Genomic DNA, 19,808 nt, shown 5'->3' with positions numbered 1-19,808 from the left:
GAGAGAGAGCCAGATCGATCCCTTCTGTCAGCCCATACCATCTTTTTATCCTATCTTAGAAAGGGCTTGGCCAAGTTTTATCATTAACTAGTGACCTCACTTTATAATTAATAGAACCATCCTCTAGGGAAAAATATACCCTAGATCTTTGTTACCCTAACACTAGATGGCACTAGTATTCCATACAAAAAAATCGAAGCATTCATTTATTTCTCTTATTTATATAATAGCACTTAACATGTAATCTAAGGTTTCAGACAAACCTTGAGAAGATCTTAAAGAGACACTGAGTTTTATACTTGGTCAACTAACTTGTGTATCCTTAAGTCTTTTGACCAGACTTGATTAAATCAAAAATAAATATGGCTATCTCAATTCATTGTTCTTGGATGAGACAGGGTTTGTTCATGATTACCTGTGTCCACATTTTCCCATTCCAGGAAAGAAATAATTAATTTGTGTGTTCCACTGAGACAGATTCTAAACATGACAGAGGAGTTTATACCTCATTTCTAATCTTACAATTGAATATATCTATGAGGACTATACTCTTATATATATACTATATATTCAGCACACCTATTAAAATTGATTATATAAAATCAATCTACTCCTATATTGATTAATATAAAAATCACAAAGAAAGATTAGAGTCTTTCTATTTACTAAAATCATCAGAATTCAAATACATTGTCTTATCTAGGCCATCACATTTCATTAGACCTTGGGATATCTCCTTCTCACAAAACAGACTTAGGTAAACACTTTGGTATATATCGTAAACCTTAGGTTAGCAATTTCAGAGTAAAAAAAAAATCCTGAATTCACTCTGCCTTAAAATAAGACAAAATGGTTGTCCCTTAGGCTCATGTCCATTCACTTATATAGGCCTTATAATTATGGACTTTATTCATACTCAATAGTTCTGACATATCTTAGGCCTCATGCACACAACAGTATTTTTTTCACGGTCCGCAAAAAGGGGTTCCGTTGTTCCGTGATCCGTGTCCGTTTTTGTCTCTGTGTGTCTTCCTTTATTTTTGGAGGATCTCTAAGTCAAGTTTGCCATGCAAATGATAGGAAAAAAACTGATGCGGACGCGGATGACAATCTTGTGTGCATCCGTGTTTTTTCACGGACCCATTGACTTGAATGGGTCCGCGAACCGTTGTCCGTGAAAAAAAATAGGACAGGACATATTTTTTTCACGGACTGGAAACACGGATCACGGACGCGGATGACAAACGGTGCATTAGCCGAGTTTTCCACAGACCCATTGAAAGTCAATGGGTCTGCAGAAAATAACGGAAAACGGAACAACGGACACGGAACACAACAACGGTCGTGTGCATGAGGCCTTAGAGTACCATAAATATGCAATCACTGGAGTACGATATTGTATGTAGACAGTCAGCACTGGATGCAAGATTTATATAAATTTACTGTACTTGCTTCGATATTTCATAATCTTTTAATAATCATGAAGCTTTTCATAAAAATGCGGTTTTACGGGCTGCAATAATTTGCCCTTAAACACATGAATTTGGCCCTTTTTTTAGCTGCCCATAGCAACCAATCAGATTCCACATTAAATTTTCCAAAGGAGCTGTGAAAAATGAAAGGTGGAATCTGATTGGTTGCTATGGGAAACTAAGCCAGTTCTACTTTACACCAGTTTGATAAATCTCCCCCCAAGTCTTAATATTAGACAAGTTTACTATTTTGGAGCAGGGACTTTTATAAATTTGGAGTATCGTAAATCCTGTGCCAGATTTACACTAGAATTCTGTCTGTGCACCAGAAATCTATCTATGCACCAAGAAAAGGGTAAAAAATAAAGTGTAACCTAAGTTTATGGTTATCATAGTTTTACTCCAAAAATGAACCAACATTTTGGTTCAGTTTTTGGTTCACTGTTGTGCACCTAAGTCACGCCCCTTTCCCCTCAAAGCCACGTACCCAGTTGGTAAATGTGATGCAAAGCATGCATACACGTATTTTTTTTTAGCACAAAATGCTAATTTTTTTATAGTAAATCTGCCCCAGTGTGCCTAGCATTTACTTTAGGCCTCTTGCACACGAACGTTGTGCATCCATTCCATGCATTGGGGACCGCAATTTGCGGTTCCCAATGCACAGGCAATGCTGTGCGGCGGCCAGGATGGATTGAGACCCATTCAACTTGAATGAGTTCTATTTTTTTGCGGTGCGGAGGCACGGACAGAAACACCATGGAAGCACTCCGTAGGTTCCGATCCGTGCTTCCGTTCTGCATCTCCATGATTGTGGACCCATTCAAGTGAATGGGCCCGCATCCGTGATGCGGAGTGCACATGGGCTGGTGCCCATGTATTTCGGACCCACCGTATGCAGGCCGCAATACGGCCACGGGCACACAATGTTTGTGTGCAAGAGGCCTTATGGTTTTTTCCCTATAGAGAAGGTGATTTAAAAACACCTGAAAAAAGCAATAGCTCCAGCATGCTGCATTTTTTAAAAAAAGACAAAAAACGCCTCCTAAGGCCTCTTGCACACGACCGTATGGCTTTTTCAGTATTTTACGGTCTGCAAAAAACGGATCCGCAAAAAATACGTTCCGTTTTTTGCGGAACGGAACAGCTGTCCCCTGATAGAACAGTACTATCCTTGTCCTTTATGCGGACAATAATAGGACATGTTCTATCTTTGAACGGAACTGAAAAACGGAAATATGGAAACGGAAGGCATACAGAGTACCTTCCATTTTTTGGGCGGATCCATTGAAATGAATAGCGGGCCGCAATGCACGAACACCAACCGTGGGGCAGTCGCAGCAGATCACGGATCACATTCACTTTAATGGATCCGCGATCTGGCCCATGTTCTATCTTTTTGCGGAACGGAAGTACGGGACGAAAACCCCATGGAAGCACTCCTTAGTGCTTCCGTAGGGTTCCGTTCTGTGCTTCTGTTCCGCACAATTCCGCATCTCTGGATTTGCAGATCCATAGAAGTGAATGGGTTCGCATCCGTGATGCAGAATGCCCACGGAACGGTGCCCGTGTATTGCGGATCCGCAAATGCGGTCCGCAATACGGCCACGGAGCTCACATGTTCGTATGCAATAAGCCTAAGAGGAAATAAAAGTGATTGTGTGTCCTGCATTTCATATTTCCCATAGACAGGTTACATTTTTTAGCGATTTTTTTTTTTCTTTACTGCAAAAGACGCTGCAATATCCACTAGTGCACAAAAAGTGCATTAAAACGCCACTAAAAATCTACATATGGAGCAGCTTAATGTATTATTATGAAGATCTAAAAATGAATTTCATTTAAAAATGGGAATTTTTGTTCAAATAAATCTAAAATTTAAGGGGTTGTCCAATAGGGAACATTCTTATAGGGCCCGAGAATCGCATGGATCATCGCTAACGAGCGTTCATAGTAATGCTCGTTAGTGGTGATCTGGCGGTGTAAATATACCACCAAGTACCCGCTGAACGTGCAAAACGCTCATTCATCGGATAATTGGATCGTTTCTGCAAACAGAAAAATCCTTGTTTCAATGAGTTGAAGGGATCTTTAGAAAGGGCTCAAAGTCAGAAAAAAGGGATATTCACCTCACAGATCCACTGCAGTTCCTGATCCAGCGCCTACTGGGACCCTGCAGTCCCTGCAGTCCCTCATAATAAAGCAACTCTATAAATAGTCTTGATTAGAAAAAAACATCTGTGGTTTAAGAGAACAACCAAAAGGTGCGGTTGTGTCGCGGTTGCGATCGTGCGGACTATACTGTTCAGTGGGTCTGTTTTGTTAATGGCCAACTGGCACCTTCAATACCTTTCATAAGGTCTCATTAGTTTAGTTAGAGGCATCTGTGGCCAATACGAACACAACGGTACTTGGCTGTGGCACGACCGTGTCCCAACTACAACGTGGCTGCGCTATTTGGTCATGCCCTTAGTGTCTCTAGCTCCTAAGAAGATCAATGCATATCCATGGTTAGATACTATAAATCCCATGTTAATAGAACAGCGCCTCTCTTGCCAATCAGCTGCGACTGGTATTGCAGACACTATTTGGAAAAATAAGTGACACTGCCTGTAGAAAAACATATAATTTTTTATGCTAATTTCATAGAACTTGTTTAATCATGGGTGACTACTGGAATTGCCGGGTACCACTTAATGGGCAGTAAGCTAAACATTGTGTAATTATGTAAAACCCCTGTAAATTGGAAGATATAACATTTGACAAAGTGAAAAATAGAACAAGTAGCCTTGCATTCCTTTGTTAAGCCTGAAAGCTGCAGGAGGAGGAGGAAAAATGACATCTTGAACAGTCCGTGTAATTGAAAGTGGCAAATCGTCAGTTTCGTTCTCTCCTGGACAGCAGACTTGTTAGATCTAGAACTTTCCTTTCTTGTTTAAGTTCAAACACACCTGAGGCCTATTTCTAAACTCAAAGCCTAAAGGAGCTGAGTGAAATTCCCAGGTTTCCATATGACACCACTGACACTGTTCGTTATAGTCCATTATTTGCCTGGAACCAGTCCACACTTGGCGGTGGGTTACAGCATTTTTTGACATCTCATTAGCCAGACAATCCTGCCTATCTTGGGACCACTTTTAATCAAGAATTTCCAAATGCCACAACCCAGACTTAATTATCTGCTGTCATGTGGGAAGGAAAAGATATCAATATGAATTCATTGTCATTACTATCTATAATAGCTTTCAGAACTTTAATGTCTAGTTGTACAAACCGGATTCCAAAAAAGTTGGGACACTAAACAAATTGTGAATAAAAACTGAATGCAATGATGTGGAGATGGCAAATGTCAATATTTAATTTGTAATAGAACGTAGATGACAGATCAAACGTTTAATCCGAGTAAATGTATCATTTTAAAGGAAAAATATGTTGATTCAAATTTTCACGGTGTCAACAAATCCCCAAAAAGTTGGGACAAGTAGCAATAAGAGGCTGGAAAAAGTAAATTTGAGCATAACGAAGAGCTGGAAGACCAATTAACACTAATTAGGTTAATTGGCAACATGATTGGGTATAAAAAGAGCTTCTCAGAGTGGCAGTGTCTCTCAGAAGCCAAGATGGGTAGAGGATCACCAATTCCCACAATGTTGCGCAGAAAGATAGTGGAGCAATATCAGAAAGGTGTTACCCAGCGAAAAATTGCAAAGACTTTGCATCTATCATCATCAACTGTGCATAACATCATCCAAAGATTCAGAGAATCTGGAACAATCTCTGTGCGTAAGGGTCAAGGCCGTAAAACCATACTGGATGCCCGTGATCTCCGGGCCCTTAAACGACACTGCACCACAAACAGGAATGCTACTGTAAAGGAAATCACAGAATGGGCTCAGGAATACTTTCAGAAACCATTGTCAGTGAACACAATACACCGTGCCATCCGCCGTTGCCAGCTGAAACTCTACAGTGCAAAGAAGAAGCCATTTCTAAGCAAGATCCACAAGCTCAGGCGTTTTCACTGGGCCAGGGATCATTTAAAATGGAGTGTGGCAAAATGAAAGACTGTTCTGTGGTCAGACGAGTCACGATTCAAAGTTCTTTTTGGAAATCTGGGACGCAATGTCATCCGGACCAAAGAGGACAAGGACAACCCAAGTTGTTATCAACGCTCAGTTCAGAAGCCTGCATCTCTGATGGTATGGGGTTGCATGAGTGCGTGTGGCATGGGCAGCTTGCATGTCTGGAAAGGCACCATCAATGCAGAAAAATATATTCAGGTTCTAGAACAACATATGCTCCCATCCAGACGTCATCTCTTTCAGGGAAGACCCTGCTTTTTTTCAACAAGATAATGCCAGACCACATACTGCATCAATCACAACATCATGGCTGCGTAGGAGAAGGATACGGGTACTGAAATGGCCAGTCTGCAGTCCAGATCTTTCACCTATAGAGAACATTTGGCGCATCATAAAGAGGAAGGTGCAACAAAGAAGGCCCAAGACGATTGAACAGTTAGAGGCCTGTATTAGACAAGAATGGGAGAGCATTCCTATTTCTAAACTTGAGAAACTGGTCTCCTCGGTCCCCAGACGTCTGTTGAGTGTTGTAAGAAGAAGGGGAGATGCCACACAGTGGTGAAAATGGCCTTGTCCCAACTTTTTGGGGATTTGTTGACACCATGAAATTCTGATTCAACATATTTTTCCCTTAAAATGGTACATTTTCTCAGTTTAAACTTTTGTTCCGTGATTTATGTTCTATTCTGAATAAAATATTAGAAGTTGGCACCTCCACATCATTGCATTCAGTTTTTATTCACGATTTGTATAGTGTCCCAACTTTTTTGGAATCCGGTTTGTATAAAAAAAAGTCAACAGGGTATGAAATAAAATATTTAAAAAAATACATTACATGACTCCAGTAGGTAAGATACATGATCGGGGTCGGACTGGCTCACTAGAATACCAAAGGCTTCTCCGGAGGGCCCAGTCTCTGAAGCCATAGTGGGCCCCGAAGGTCCAGGAGAAAAGACATTTGGAGCTGCCATTGAAGATAGTCACTTACCACTAGGGTCTATTTATTTTATGTAAAACCTTTTGCGCTTTATAGATGATTAAGGGCTTGAGCCCCAATAACAATTTCCTCTGGTGGAACCTAGGAACCCAAGTCCAACACTCCATGGGGTCATTTATTAAGACCGGCGTTTTAGATGCCAGTCTTAATAAGCACCGACGCTGGCGGTGGATCTGCCAAAATTATGTAGAGGCACTGTATCCAGCGCTGGTGTAAATGTAAGCCAGCTTCCTTTCTGGCTTCCATTTAGACTATTTTGAACACCTAAAACAGGCATAGAAAATGATGAATGAGACAGGCCTGCCACTGCCACCCCACAAGCACTTTTTGTAGACCTGGTGTGAGCCTAATATATTCATATTTCTGATCGCAAATGACCTCCTATATGACTGCTGCCATCACTTGGCACTAATTAACCATAGTGATCACATGCTAGTATGGCATGTCATCAATGACATGGGAGACCATGAGAGCATTAGTGTTGGAGCTGATTAATATATTTTGAGATATTTGATTACATATTCTACTGCCATATCTGCTGCAATGGGCCACAAGGGCAGTGGAGAGGATGGGATTAGTCATACTTATAGTGGCAGTTCTCATTCCGACACCCCCGGGCCAGGCAGTGATGGGAGGGGGGGCAACCCTTATGTCACAGAGGTGACTATCTCATGATCTGTTAATAACTGCCAAGGGTTGATCTATTCACGCACTCAAACTTGCACACCCCTACATGCAGGCCAGATTGATCATAAATCACTGGCCTACCCAGCCTTTCACCCCAAAACACACTGCCACCATCTATCGAACACACACATATAGCAGACACATGGTAACACAAACCGCACTTATACACGTAAACCGGAGTTAACTAGGTCCATTATAGTCTACAAGGCAAACAAGTTTTAGTTTTAATGTATGAACATATGCAATACTTAGTTACAAAAATTAAAAGAAATAACAGACAATACAAACAGGTCTGCAAAACAGTTACGAAAATAAAGGGATTAAAACAGAAAGGTTCTTATTCTTAGCCAATGGCTCAGTAAAAGTTCCTGAGATAAGGAGAAAGTGGAACATCAGATCCCCAAATTGTGTCATAGTAATGTCCAAAATCCCTCATTTTATACCAAATCAGCAGAGGGTGGAGCTGGTTTGGCCTAGCTTTCTGGAAAGGCATCCATTACACATGCATACTCTACATTTCTCACTGAGTTGGCAGATATAAAATATCAATGAAGTATGTCGACCTCTTTTATACCAAATATGACCGGTGTAGGGCCCCGGAATGTGAGATTCTCATTATGTAAGAAAGCGGACTGTGAGGCGTTGAGTGTTTAGACTACCTGTGAAGCCAACGTTGCACCAACCGTGATCCTTACAGTTAATAAAATTTATTAACTCTCTGGTATATAAGCTGAAAAGCTCCTGGATACATGCTGTGGGGGGCTTCAGTGTAAAAACACAGTAAATATCTCGTTACCAGTTCTAAAGCAAGGTTAATTCACTACCAATTGCTACTTTCTGATAGGTCGAGGTTAATTGGATTAAAGTGGATTACGAAGGAGATGTATGTCCCATGGCAAACTTTTTGGTACCTTAGGGTCTAGTATTGTCAGGCTCAGTATTATACAAAAATGTATAAGATATAGATTCACCCAGCATATTTATCAAAATCTTACAACAGATAATATAGACAATATCATAAGACATATGCGTAAAATCAAATACAGACATTAGAGACTATGAGGTAGGCCGATATTTATCACACCTTCTTCCTCCCAGTGCACAGTGGACGTGGTAGCACAGGTGCCCTTGGTGTTATTAAGTTTGGTGGTGCAAGGCAAAGGTTCATTGAATGGGTTATGGGAGACAATGATGAGGGTTTAGGGCAACAGATGGACTCTACTTTAATACAGTGGTTGAGAAGATGGTTCATACTGACATTAAATACATTAAATGTAATTTTCATAGTTGTCATGTACAGTTTTCCCTACACAGTGAATGGATGGCAGTGGACTCAATAGAGTTTCCTTTAAGTCTCTTTCTATATAGTCTGCGCAATCTTCACAAATTTCCATGGTATGCTTAGTGGAATACCATCTTTCAACAGATGGACAGTCTGTTCCTTTAGTATTATGGGGAACCTGAAGCTTATCACAGCCACCAACATGCAGTGAAGTCCAAAACAGGCAGGTATGTATTACACTGACTGACAGATGCTCTGCACTTTCTCCTCTATGGCCGCTTAACCTTCTTTACAATCCAGTAACCCTTTCCCTCAAGGGATAGCACATGTGCTGTCACTTTGCTGCTTTTCAATCCTCAGGGCTAAACCCCTGGAGGTGTTGCTCTGTGCTGCGCCGCAGGTCTCATGAACATGACCGTGATCAGTCTGGGAAAAAAACAGTCCGTGTGTCTGCTGGATCTCCAGCTCCCCTGGACTGAACTTACTGTATCATAGTGTTTTATGACGCAGTCAGTTCATATATTATTGCGGCTCTCTTGTACTGAACCCAGAGAGTGCTTGGTTAGAAAAATGGTCCCACCATCTTTTCTAAAACAGGGTACTACACATATAGCTGCATGAGACCACCAGTCTGTATAGAAATACAAGGTATGTGAATGCACTTTAAAAGAGGGTGAACAGAGATGAGTAAGGACTTTCTCACATGAGCCAATGATTGGCAACAAAAAGATTTGTTCCCGATCTTTTCCCTGTATAAGCATGCCGCTGAACACATCTTTTAAGTGCAAACTGAATGAGGGCCGGACGATTCCGGTAACAATCATTCGTTTCCTATTCAGTTTCCATCAAGGGCATGTGATAACAAACACCAATCGACCTGTATATCTTTGAACCACACTCATTTGGAACTGAAAATGCCCTGTGTAATTCCAACACTAAGCACATAAAAGCTTTCCTAGATTATGTTAAACATGTTGCTGATATCATCTGCCTGCAGGAGTTGCACTTCTCCACCACCTCCACCCAAAATACACAACTTTCTATTTCAGCCTCTTTCACCTCTAAAACTCGAGGAGTTGTAACGCTAATCAAAAATACATTCCCTTTACAAGTACAAAGGTCTATAAGTGACCCAGAGGGTCGATACCTAATTCTGTTAGGCACTCTGCAAGACATTCCCATATGTGTGGTCAACTCTTATTTTCCAAATTAACACCCCATTAAATATCTTAAGACCATGGTAACAGTTATAGACCCATTAGATTATCACCATCTCAAATTGTGTGGGGATTTAAATTTCGTGATGAATACCACATTAGATGATCTCATGTCACTAGCTCCACTTGCACACAGGATTAAAAACAAATTATAAATAGTACTATCCACAACCTTTCCTTAGCTGATACATAGCGGGAGCATAACGGTTTGGCAAGAGGTTATACCTACTATTCCCCGACCCACCTTAGTCATTCTAAAATAGATATGATACTGTTCACAGCTGCCTCATTGACCCAGCTTTTATTTTCTAGACATATAGTATCAGCATGGTCAGATCATGATATGGTCTTTTCGGCATTTGACTTTACATCCAGGGGGCACCCTTCCTTTTTCTTGGAAATTAAACAAGGCTTTAATTATGGACCCTGTTATACGAAACCTGATATCTGCAGATGTCACCCGGTTCTTTGAGGAAAATGCTACCGATGACACTACCTCCCATTGGCTTTCTCTTTCACATAAGGCCTATATCAGAGGCAGATTTATTGCTCTAGCTTCAAAGCAAAAGAGAGAAAGGGAGCAGGCCCAGGTCACCCTACTGTTGTAGACAAATTAATGGTTGCAATCAGCTTGCATCAAAGTTTGTGTAAGGAAAAAGGTAAATCCATTTTCCCTCAGATGCAGCTAGAGAAAGACCCAAGTGCTACCATCTTGATTCAATTCTGAGCAACTCCTCCTCCTCCTTGCCCAGTGTCCATCCTTTATTGACTAACAAAAGGTGTAAAAGGGGCTGGCCCAAGACAAGGATACAGGAAGTGATGACATATCAAAGGACAGGGAGGGGCAGTCAATGTGGCTGGGCAGACAATGGACACACCCCATCCCTGTAAGGAAGGATGAGTCATGCCCACTACCCGACCAGCCAGGTTGCCGCCCACCCCCCATCACTGTCAGCATGGACCTCATTTAATACTGCTCCAGAGTGATCAGTATCTAATAAAGATCATTCTACTGGTTCTCATAGGTTTGAGATTATCTGCGAGGCATTGCTACGGCTATTGTCAGTATACGGTACAAGTATACCGACAAGGCAGATATGCATGTCTTAAAAGCAGATATGTATCCAGAAAGGGATAGCGCTCCAAGCCCATGAGAAGGTTTTCATACTGACGGTTTTGCCACTGGTCCCGATTCAGCCAAAGTACCCTCTGCTAGAGTGCTCTTTGGCTAAATCCGACACAGGGAGACAGATGACAATCTATAAAAACACACACACATCCTAAGGTAAAATGTCCGCATAATAAAATTCCCACAACAGTCCCTCCTCTTTGTCATATGCTCCCCAAAGTCCCTCGATGGATCTCGGTCTTCTTCTTTGAAAAAAACTGTCTTGTCTACGAAAAGTCCTGAATCCATAAAACAAAACAGATGATGGAAAACAGAAAGTCAATCTTGACACGTAGCTTCTTTTCTTCGGGAGGTGACTTAGGAGGTGGCATTTCGCATTGGTCGCCGGCTGGTTTGGGATCCTCTGCATCTGGTCCATGGTTTGGTCTTCAGGGAGTCTTGTCTGTTCGGGCTTCGGTATATCAGTCGATTAGACATCAGGAACATCTCACTCCGGCGTATAGAAGGAATGGAAACAAAAAACATAAGTATATGTCCTATTTCCTTTCGCCCGGATCCAATAGAAAACCAGTGAGCCCCAAGACCTCCCAAAGCTTTAAAAAGGATTCTGACTCTCACTAGTCATAGCTCTGCCCCTGCCCTGCTTCTGTCAGTATGGGCCTGACCCTTGTCAATGGTGTCTGCTAGCCTGGCATAACCATATACCTTCCTCACAACTGGAGGATCCCAAATCTACGGGTCGCCTAGCTGCCCGGACACCCATACAGGATTAACAAGCGAGGAGCAGGAGCCAGAGCTAATATTAATATCGTCTATCAACAAATGCCTCCTTGTAACAAATAAACATAAGTGATACTCTGCATTCTTTGACTTAGTTGAGCAGCTTCTTGCAGTGACCGGTGTGGATCCAGTTGTCTCGTCCCTCGAACTTCAGAGAGGTTGGCGTCATCAGCAGCACCTGGAATGGCCCAAGATATCTCGGCTCTAGTCCCGTCCTCGGATGTTTCTTTAGCACGACCCAATCACCTGGTTGGCTAGAATGAACACTGGTTATTGAGTCTGGTTCCGGGAGCAATTCCCGAACCCGGTGGTGGACATCGGGTGATAACCCGTGGGGCTGCCTGGAGGCATACCTGATGGAATAAAAGGGTTACAGCGGAACATTCAGGCAATGGATCGGCCGTGATTTTTACCTTTTTTAAAAAAATCGGACCCACGTACCAGCAAAGAAAAGGCAGTTGCGATTGATTGACATTTGAGAGGTTAGAAAGTTTGAAGATTGTTGTTTTCTGCACCACTTTCCCCCTTCTCATCGTCCTTAAAACCAGGACGAAGAGAAGCTGGATTAAACATGGTGCATCGTCTCAAGGTTAGATGGATAGATGACGGAGGGATGAGAGAGAGAGATAGAGAAAGAGAAAAGAAAAGCGCTTCTTTTGGACTCTGCAGTCTTAGCGGGATGGGAGTACATGACAGTGTTAGTTCGCACTGTCTGGGACTTTTGAATTTCCTGTTGCTGGAGATCGATGGATTTGTGCAGCCACAGTTCTGCTTTCTGGAGGGAACTATGGCTTTGGAGTTTAGTGGGGAATTTACGGATTAACTTTTTCCCAATCCAGACCTCAAAGGTCCCTTCTTTGGGGATGGTCCACTCTGAACCTACAGTCCCTTGGTGCCAATCTTTGAGGGGCTTAACAACTCCTCCTCCATAGATGGATTTCATGTACTGCTTGGCTGTCCTATAGTCAGAAGAGGTACCCTTCTGATCCCTAATTTTCCCTAAACCCATGCTCGAGCATAAAGTTTTCCCGCGACCTACGCAAGGAATTTTCCCGCGACGTACGCAAGGAATTGTCCCGCGACCTACGCTAGGACTGCCCTGCGACACACGCTGGGCGGCTGTTACTCCTCTCCGTTCGCCTCTGAGTTGCCCTAGGGTTTCTGGCACCGACACATGGACTCCGTTCACCCTAGTTAGACCTCAGGAAAAGGAGTAATCAGTGTGAGGAAAAGGGCTCTCGCCGACACACGGCGGCCCTCTGAGTCTCCTAATGAGATATACCAGCCTCGGTTTTGGCTCTGAATAGTGACCTGACCACAGGATAGGGCTTCCAATTGACCTGGAGTGGAAAAAGGGGTGCACAGAGAACACACAGTACCTTCTGTGGGGACGAGGGGTGCACAGGAAACAAACACACAGTACTCCTGTGGGGAATGGGGTTACTCACACAGCTATTGGTATGCCCAGGTGATATACATCACCTTGTCTCCTTAAAAAAATGTTCATCAACTCACTTTCCTTTGCCAATATGATTCTTTATAGTCAAGCTGAACAGCACACAAAGCCCTTTTTGCAGTGACTGATCAAAAACCTCTCACTCAGCAGCAGCCCTTGAATTCAGACAGTAGTTCCCACACAAAATTATGAGACCCCCAGTACTCCTAACCAAATCTACAGAGAAAAGAGAGGGAGAGAGAGAAAAGAATAACATTTAAAGAGAAAAGCACCAAAATATGAAAAGGGAAAACATTTATAATGGACTAAAAAATAAAAATGGGTTGATAAATAAGGAAAAACTGAAAGAAACTTCAATAAAAACCTAAAAAAATAAAAATGAATTAGTAAAAGAAGAAAAATGTAAATGTAAATTAATCAAAGAAATACCAAATAGACAAAAATAACTAAAAAATAAAAAGGAGAAAACACTTGATTACATACATTGAGCTTCAGTAAAAAGTTAATTTTACCTTAACCCAAAACGCATACAAAAACTAAAACCTTAGGAACACATACAATTGTATAGGACTGAATTAACAAATCAATGTCCTGGAGGGTTCCCCTGAAACCGTACAAGAGAAATTCCTACCCACCCAGTAATTGAAATGTTAATTTGCCCAGCCCCAAACGGCTTCAGATTCATTTGACCAGAGAAGCAGGATTTAACATCACAAGGTCCCAAAACCGGTTTCTTTCACATTTTAACCAGTTCATATTGTGATTTAAAATCCGCTTCATTGATCCAAGACCTTGGCTGTCCCTGGGTTCATTGCCTTTGCAAAGAAACATGCCTGGGACCATTACCCACCCCACCTTGCTGAATAAACCACTTCACTTCTAGGTGTGGTTCTGGGGTACTTAACAAACCTGTGTCTGTTGCCATTAGCAACGTCACAATATCGTGCAATGTGGCCGTATTCCCTGCATGCGAAACAAAGAATAGCTCGCCTCCCTGCACAAGGCGATTTGACCTGGCGCACAACATTAACCATCTTAGCATGAGTAGCTCCCACACTACTCTTTGTATTGAGTCCACTTACCACGGACTCATCTGAGGATTCTTCTGGCCTTGTGTTAACACTTCCAACTCTAGGGTCAGACACATTGTCCATCTCCATCCCTGAGTCAGATCCACCATGCGACCCACAGTCCTCAGACTTATCCATGCTTTCAGCCCATACATTGCCTCTAATCCCAGACACATTACTCTCCAACGGTTGTTTCATCAAGCTTTCAGAAAAACTTTTATTTTCTTTGCACAGCTCAGTATTACACCTCATAGTACATTCATACTCAGGGCTAGCTTCAGCTGCCTGCTGGACAAGAGATCTCAATTTAACAATTTCCACTTTTAAATCTTCCACTTCTCCTTCCAAACTCAGCTTCAGCCTACAAGACTCCTGGTATTTATCCGCTATCCACCCAGCAGCAAAAATCAGAGCATACTTGCCTTTCCTTTTGCGCCATTTTTTGGTACTGATCAGGTTTGCTACACAATTCTGGGCCTGCAGCCATGGATCAGTAGATCCCTGCATAGCCTGAAGAATGGCTGCCGTGTCCTTCAACTTTGCTACTTCTTTAAAAATACTTTCCATTGCACCAGAAAACAAACACCACAATGGTTGTTACAAAATACAACACACTAGCACCAATCTCTAGGAGTTGTCCCAATACTTTTGGCACAGAACCTTTCTACACTGTAGTATCCGTATTAATTATGCCAAACAAGTCTACAATTCAGTGTAACAGCCACAGATATACAAACATTAAGCAGAATCATCAACTATAGGACGATTTCACCACTAAACTGCCACTAATGCTCACACAATGATTCCTGTATCAGACTGGTCACTGCGCTATACCATAACCGAACACTCAACCGATATCCAGCACAAAACTTATCAAAACAAAATCAAACTGTACATAGAAAGGTTACAAAAAGACAAGATAACTATTTGACAAAACTAACATTTCAGGTAAAAATAATCAAATCGCTTTCCATAGCAAACTAACTAAGATGGCCGACAAGCATTGTCAAGATGGCTGACAAGCACATGGTCATACACACACTAAAACCAATTGCTGCCTCTATAAACCTCTATAAAATCGCCTCTTACAAAATCACAGTAACATAAAAGTTAAACCTTAGGATGGTCTGTGCCCACCAGCAACACCCCTCCCTCTATCTACATCAGGCCATCAAAGCCACCAAGTTGCAGCTAGACGCCCTACTCTCTCACAGGACTGAAAAAGCCCTGAGGTGGACACAGGCCAAATACTATAAATGGGACAATGAACCAGATAAGCTCCTTGCTAAAAAACTGAAAGACCGTCAGCGCCTAAATCCAGACTAGAGAAGACAAGGTTACAAGCAACCCTGATGGTTTGTGGCTTCTATCAGGCTCTATTTATACATAGACCTCCCCCTCCTCCGGCCTCTATAGATATGTTTCTTGCAAAAGCCAACATGTTATGGGTGATCCAAGAATCTCTTGACCACCTTAATAGAGATATTACTGACATGGAAGTTGACATTGCGATCAAGCATCTAAAACTGGGGAAGGCACCAGGCCCAGATGGCCTTTCCACTCTCTACTATAAGAAGTACGCCTCCATTCTAGCTCATCTAAAATGATAGCAACTACCTACTCCAGGGTCATGCCATGCTGGCAGAATTTTTGGATGCTCTCATCACTGTTATTCCTAAGCCCAATAGAAACCTTCTCTCTCCAGCAAATTATAGACCGATATACCTCCTTAATCTAGGTGCCAAGATCTTCACATGAATATTGGCCAATAGGCTAAATCAGCTACTCCCACACCTAATACATCCCAATCAGGTCGAGAAGCCCCCGATAATGTGCGCAAAATCTTGGACATCATTTTGTGGTCCCATCAACAGTGGGTACCCCATACCCTTCTTTCCTTGGACACTGAAAAAGGATTTGACTGTCTGCTGTCTTTGCTGGGATTACCTGTTTGCTGTTCTTGGGATGCGTCTCCGGGGCCCGTTTGTTCATGCCCTTACTACCTTATATTCTGACCCATCTGCATTTCTCAAATTGCCTACAAATGTTCCCTCTCCCATTAAAATAGGCAGAGGAACACGGCAGGGTTGCCCGCTGTCTCCAGCTCTTTTTGCCATTGATCCCCTAGCTGCCCTAATAAGACAGACTCCAGATATCAAAGGGGTCATCATAGGTGGTCATGAGATAAAGGTGAATCTCTTTGCTGATGACCTTTTGCTGACAATCACCAATACAGCTGTCTCACTCCCTAATCTAACCACCTTGCTGAGGGAATTTTCTACAGTGTCCGGTCTCCAAATAAACTCGGCAAAATCAGAGGCTATGTATTGTACAGGTCCCACTGTACCCTCCTCATGTGGGATATCCAGGCTGACCTTGTTAAATGGAATTCCCCACTGCTCTCCTGAATAGGGCAGATTCATTCCATCAAATTGGTTATATTGCCTCGTTTGCTTTATTTTGATCCATTCCCTTCCCGCTACCTATAATTGACCTCCGGGCAGTACATCGTGCTTTTTCCACTTTTATATGGGCGCTCAAACGTCCACGCATTCTATGTTCTTGCACAAGAGGTTGGGTTTTTCTGTTCCTAACTTAATAAAATACTATAGAGTGGCCCATTGTGCTCAGCTCTTTCTTATTCATAGTCGTTGTACACCCCCAGAAAGGCAAACTGAAAGGATTTGGACCTTTCTCCCCCTATCTGGGTACATGTGGAGGCTACGCTACACCTCACACTTGGCCCTTGTTACTATGGGGTTCAAGCGCGCTCCCAACTGACTTCAAAACTAGAGCCCTCCTGACCTTCTCTGCCAGGGATCAGCAACCTTTGGCACTCCAGCTGCTGTGAAACTACAACTCGCAGCATGCACACATAGTTAGCTGTTCTTTTAACTTCCATAGAAGTAAAAGGAGGATTCTGGGAGTTGTAGTTTGACAACAGCTGGAGTGCCGGAGGTTGCTGATCCCTGTTCTATGCTATTCAGCTGTGGAGATCAGCATGCTTCAATCTAAACCATCCCCCTTTATGCCGCTGCTACGTAACCCAGACTTTCCCCCAAGTGTGAATGTCATGGTGTTCTCCTGGTGGTCTACCAGAGGCCTAACGCGCCTACAAGACTTCCTGATTAAAGGGAAGGTGATTTCCTCTGAACAAGTGCGAACCAAGTATTCCCCACCACAATCCGAGGAATATCGGTTATCGCAAATCTTGTCATTCTGGCGAACTCAGGACGCTCAGTCCTCTCCTTTTGAGCGTTTCATCCTATATTTATTTGAAAGGGTAGGGTTAGTCTCTAGGTTATAAAATTTACTAAATACCCCGATAAGTGACTGTAAATAACCATTTATTATCAGATGGGAGGAGGACATCCATTGCACACTGCCGTTGTCTAAATGGCATACTTGTTGTGAGACTATAAGTAGGGGAAGTTGGCAGTTCTCTCTTATTGAGACCTCACTTAAAGTCCTTCATAGGATGTACATCCATTTTATCCCTCGGTCTCACCCCTCTGTTTTCAAGGATGTAATTCAGTAGGCTCAATGTACCATATCTGGTGGGCGTGTCCAGTTGTTAGCACATTCTGGACCAATATATGTTCTATCATTACAGGCTTTCTGGGCATCTCTTTCCACAAATTACCAGCTACTTGCCTCCTTGGGGACAGACCTGTGGGACTATGACATGCTCCATTTAAACTCTTTTTGTTAGCCGCCTGTATTCACATAGCGGCAAAATGGTGCACTAATACGCTTAATATCTCATAAGTCATACAAAGAATGGACAGAATGGACAGTTATGAGAAGATCACCGCAATCCAAACTGACACGATGGAGGCATATTCGAAACTGTGGCAGCCTTGGCTGTCTTCCTCCCATACCCTGCATAGGTTAGATTATGTCATGCTGTGAATGGGGAATTATCTGACCTCATACAGGGTGCTGGATACTGACCTTTAACCATTCTTTCGAGATACCCCACCATGCTGCTGAATCTTATGTTTTTTTCTTTTTTATTTACTGGGACCAATGTTGTTATTATTACCATTTTTGTGTTCATTACTTTTGTGATACTCTTAATGGACTGCATATTGGCTTATTGCCTTCTTGGTCATCCCCTGCGCGGGGCTCACTTGGTATTGCAGTAGCGCATTTTGTAATATTTGTCTGATATAGCTTCTAATAAAAATATTTGAAACTAAAATGCCCTGTGTTAAATTAGGGAGGATAAAAGATATGTTTTAATGCACGCTTAAACCTGTGGATGTTGGTAATTAACCTGATTGTCAGGGGTAGGACATTCCATAGCACTGGAGCACTATGGGAAAAGTCTTGGAAAGGGGATAGAGAGGTTCATATTATAGAAAATGTTAGTCTTAGATCATTGGCTAAACTATGAGCATGGGTAATGTGCCAATCGGTAGAAAAAAAGACTTAGATTGCACATCCACATGCCATGCATTGATCTATTGCTTCTCAGCGCCATTTACAAACACATCCACAAGGCTTTATGTTTAAATTTTGATCAAAATGCTTAGTCTGACTCAACACATCAAAATAGCTTCTTTCGAGTGGGTCCCTACTCTAATTTGGTGCAGCTGTTTGCTGTTGTGATGGCAGTGGTAGCCATGTGGCACTGTGCCAAATTAGAGTAAAGATTATTGGCAGAAAACTGATAATGCCTACTTGGTCTCAGTGTGGTTTCTGAGACCATATGGAAAGGTGAACTTTAGAGATCTGTTCATATGGGGCAGTACTATCGTTGTTGCTGTATTGATGTGCTTATGGGTTGATGCAGCCCCCTGACGAAGGCACGCCGAAACGCGCGTTGGGGTAGTGCCATCCTGGTTGGTCTTCTCCTGGTCTGTTCTTGGTGAGTCTCTATTGTTCTCTTACACCCCGGCTTCCCTCCATTTGGATTGCTACTTTGTTGCTGGGCTTCTGCCTGGTGGCCGGGTGTCTACAGGCCCATGCCTGTGTGGGCTGGGAATTTTTTACTTTCAGACTCACCATTCCCATTTATAATTATCCTTTATCTGCGGTTTACTTTTTATTCTATATTACACCCGCTGATTATATACTAACATCTATGACCGGAGTGCCCCTCCCAGGGTGGCGCTGTTTTCTCCTCTCCCTGCTCCTTTTTTGTTCCCTGTCTTACTGCATTTTGTATACGCAATTTTGATGTCTCTTTTTATGTCTTAATAAAACATTTATAATTATTACACCTGGCTTGTTGAGCTCTATTTTCCTTCTCTTTTCTGATGTTGTGCTCGGGAGCTTGAGCCGAGTTATTTCTGAAGGGGTGTCATTTTGGGTATATTGGGTGAGCACAGGCTCTTCCCTGTTTTCCTTTTCCCCTTTCTTTGGCGCCCCTGGGGTCGTTTCTTTCCCTTTTCTGATGCAGCACAGTAGCAAGGAAGCTTATTTTATCAGCAGAGGAGGTTGTTGGGTTGCTGGATCTTGTCACCTGCTGGTGCTTTGTTGCAGCGGAGGTGGTTGTCATGTGGCACTGTGCCAAGGTGGTGAGTGAGCCTATGCGTTTTGATCAAAACATATACAAATTGCCTCATGTACAGCTTATAAATTACATCAAGAAACAAAAGATGAATGCATGGTATGTGAATGTGAGATCC

General features: G+C 42.5%; 1 protein-coding gene across 1 annotated transcript in view; it reads left to right on the top strand.

Annotated features, from left to right (window-relative positions):
- Positions 1-19,808, top strand: part of LOC122926701 (neuronal acetylcholine receptor subunit alpha-6-like) — a 65,826-nt gene that overhangs the window by 23,263 nt on the left and 22,755 nt on the right. The gene's annotated exons all lie outside the window — the stretch shown is intronic.

Source organism: Bufo gargarizans, chromosome 1 (assembly GCF_014858855.1).
Source record: "Bufo gargarizans isolate SCDJY-AF-19 chromosome 1, ASM1485885v1, whole genome shotgun sequence".
NCBI lineage: Eukaryota > Metazoa > Chordata > Amphibia > Anura > Bufonidae > Bufo > Bufo gargarizans.
The sequence above is the reverse complement of the archived record's forward strand: the minus strand, read 5'-3'. Positions and strand labels throughout refer to the sequence as shown.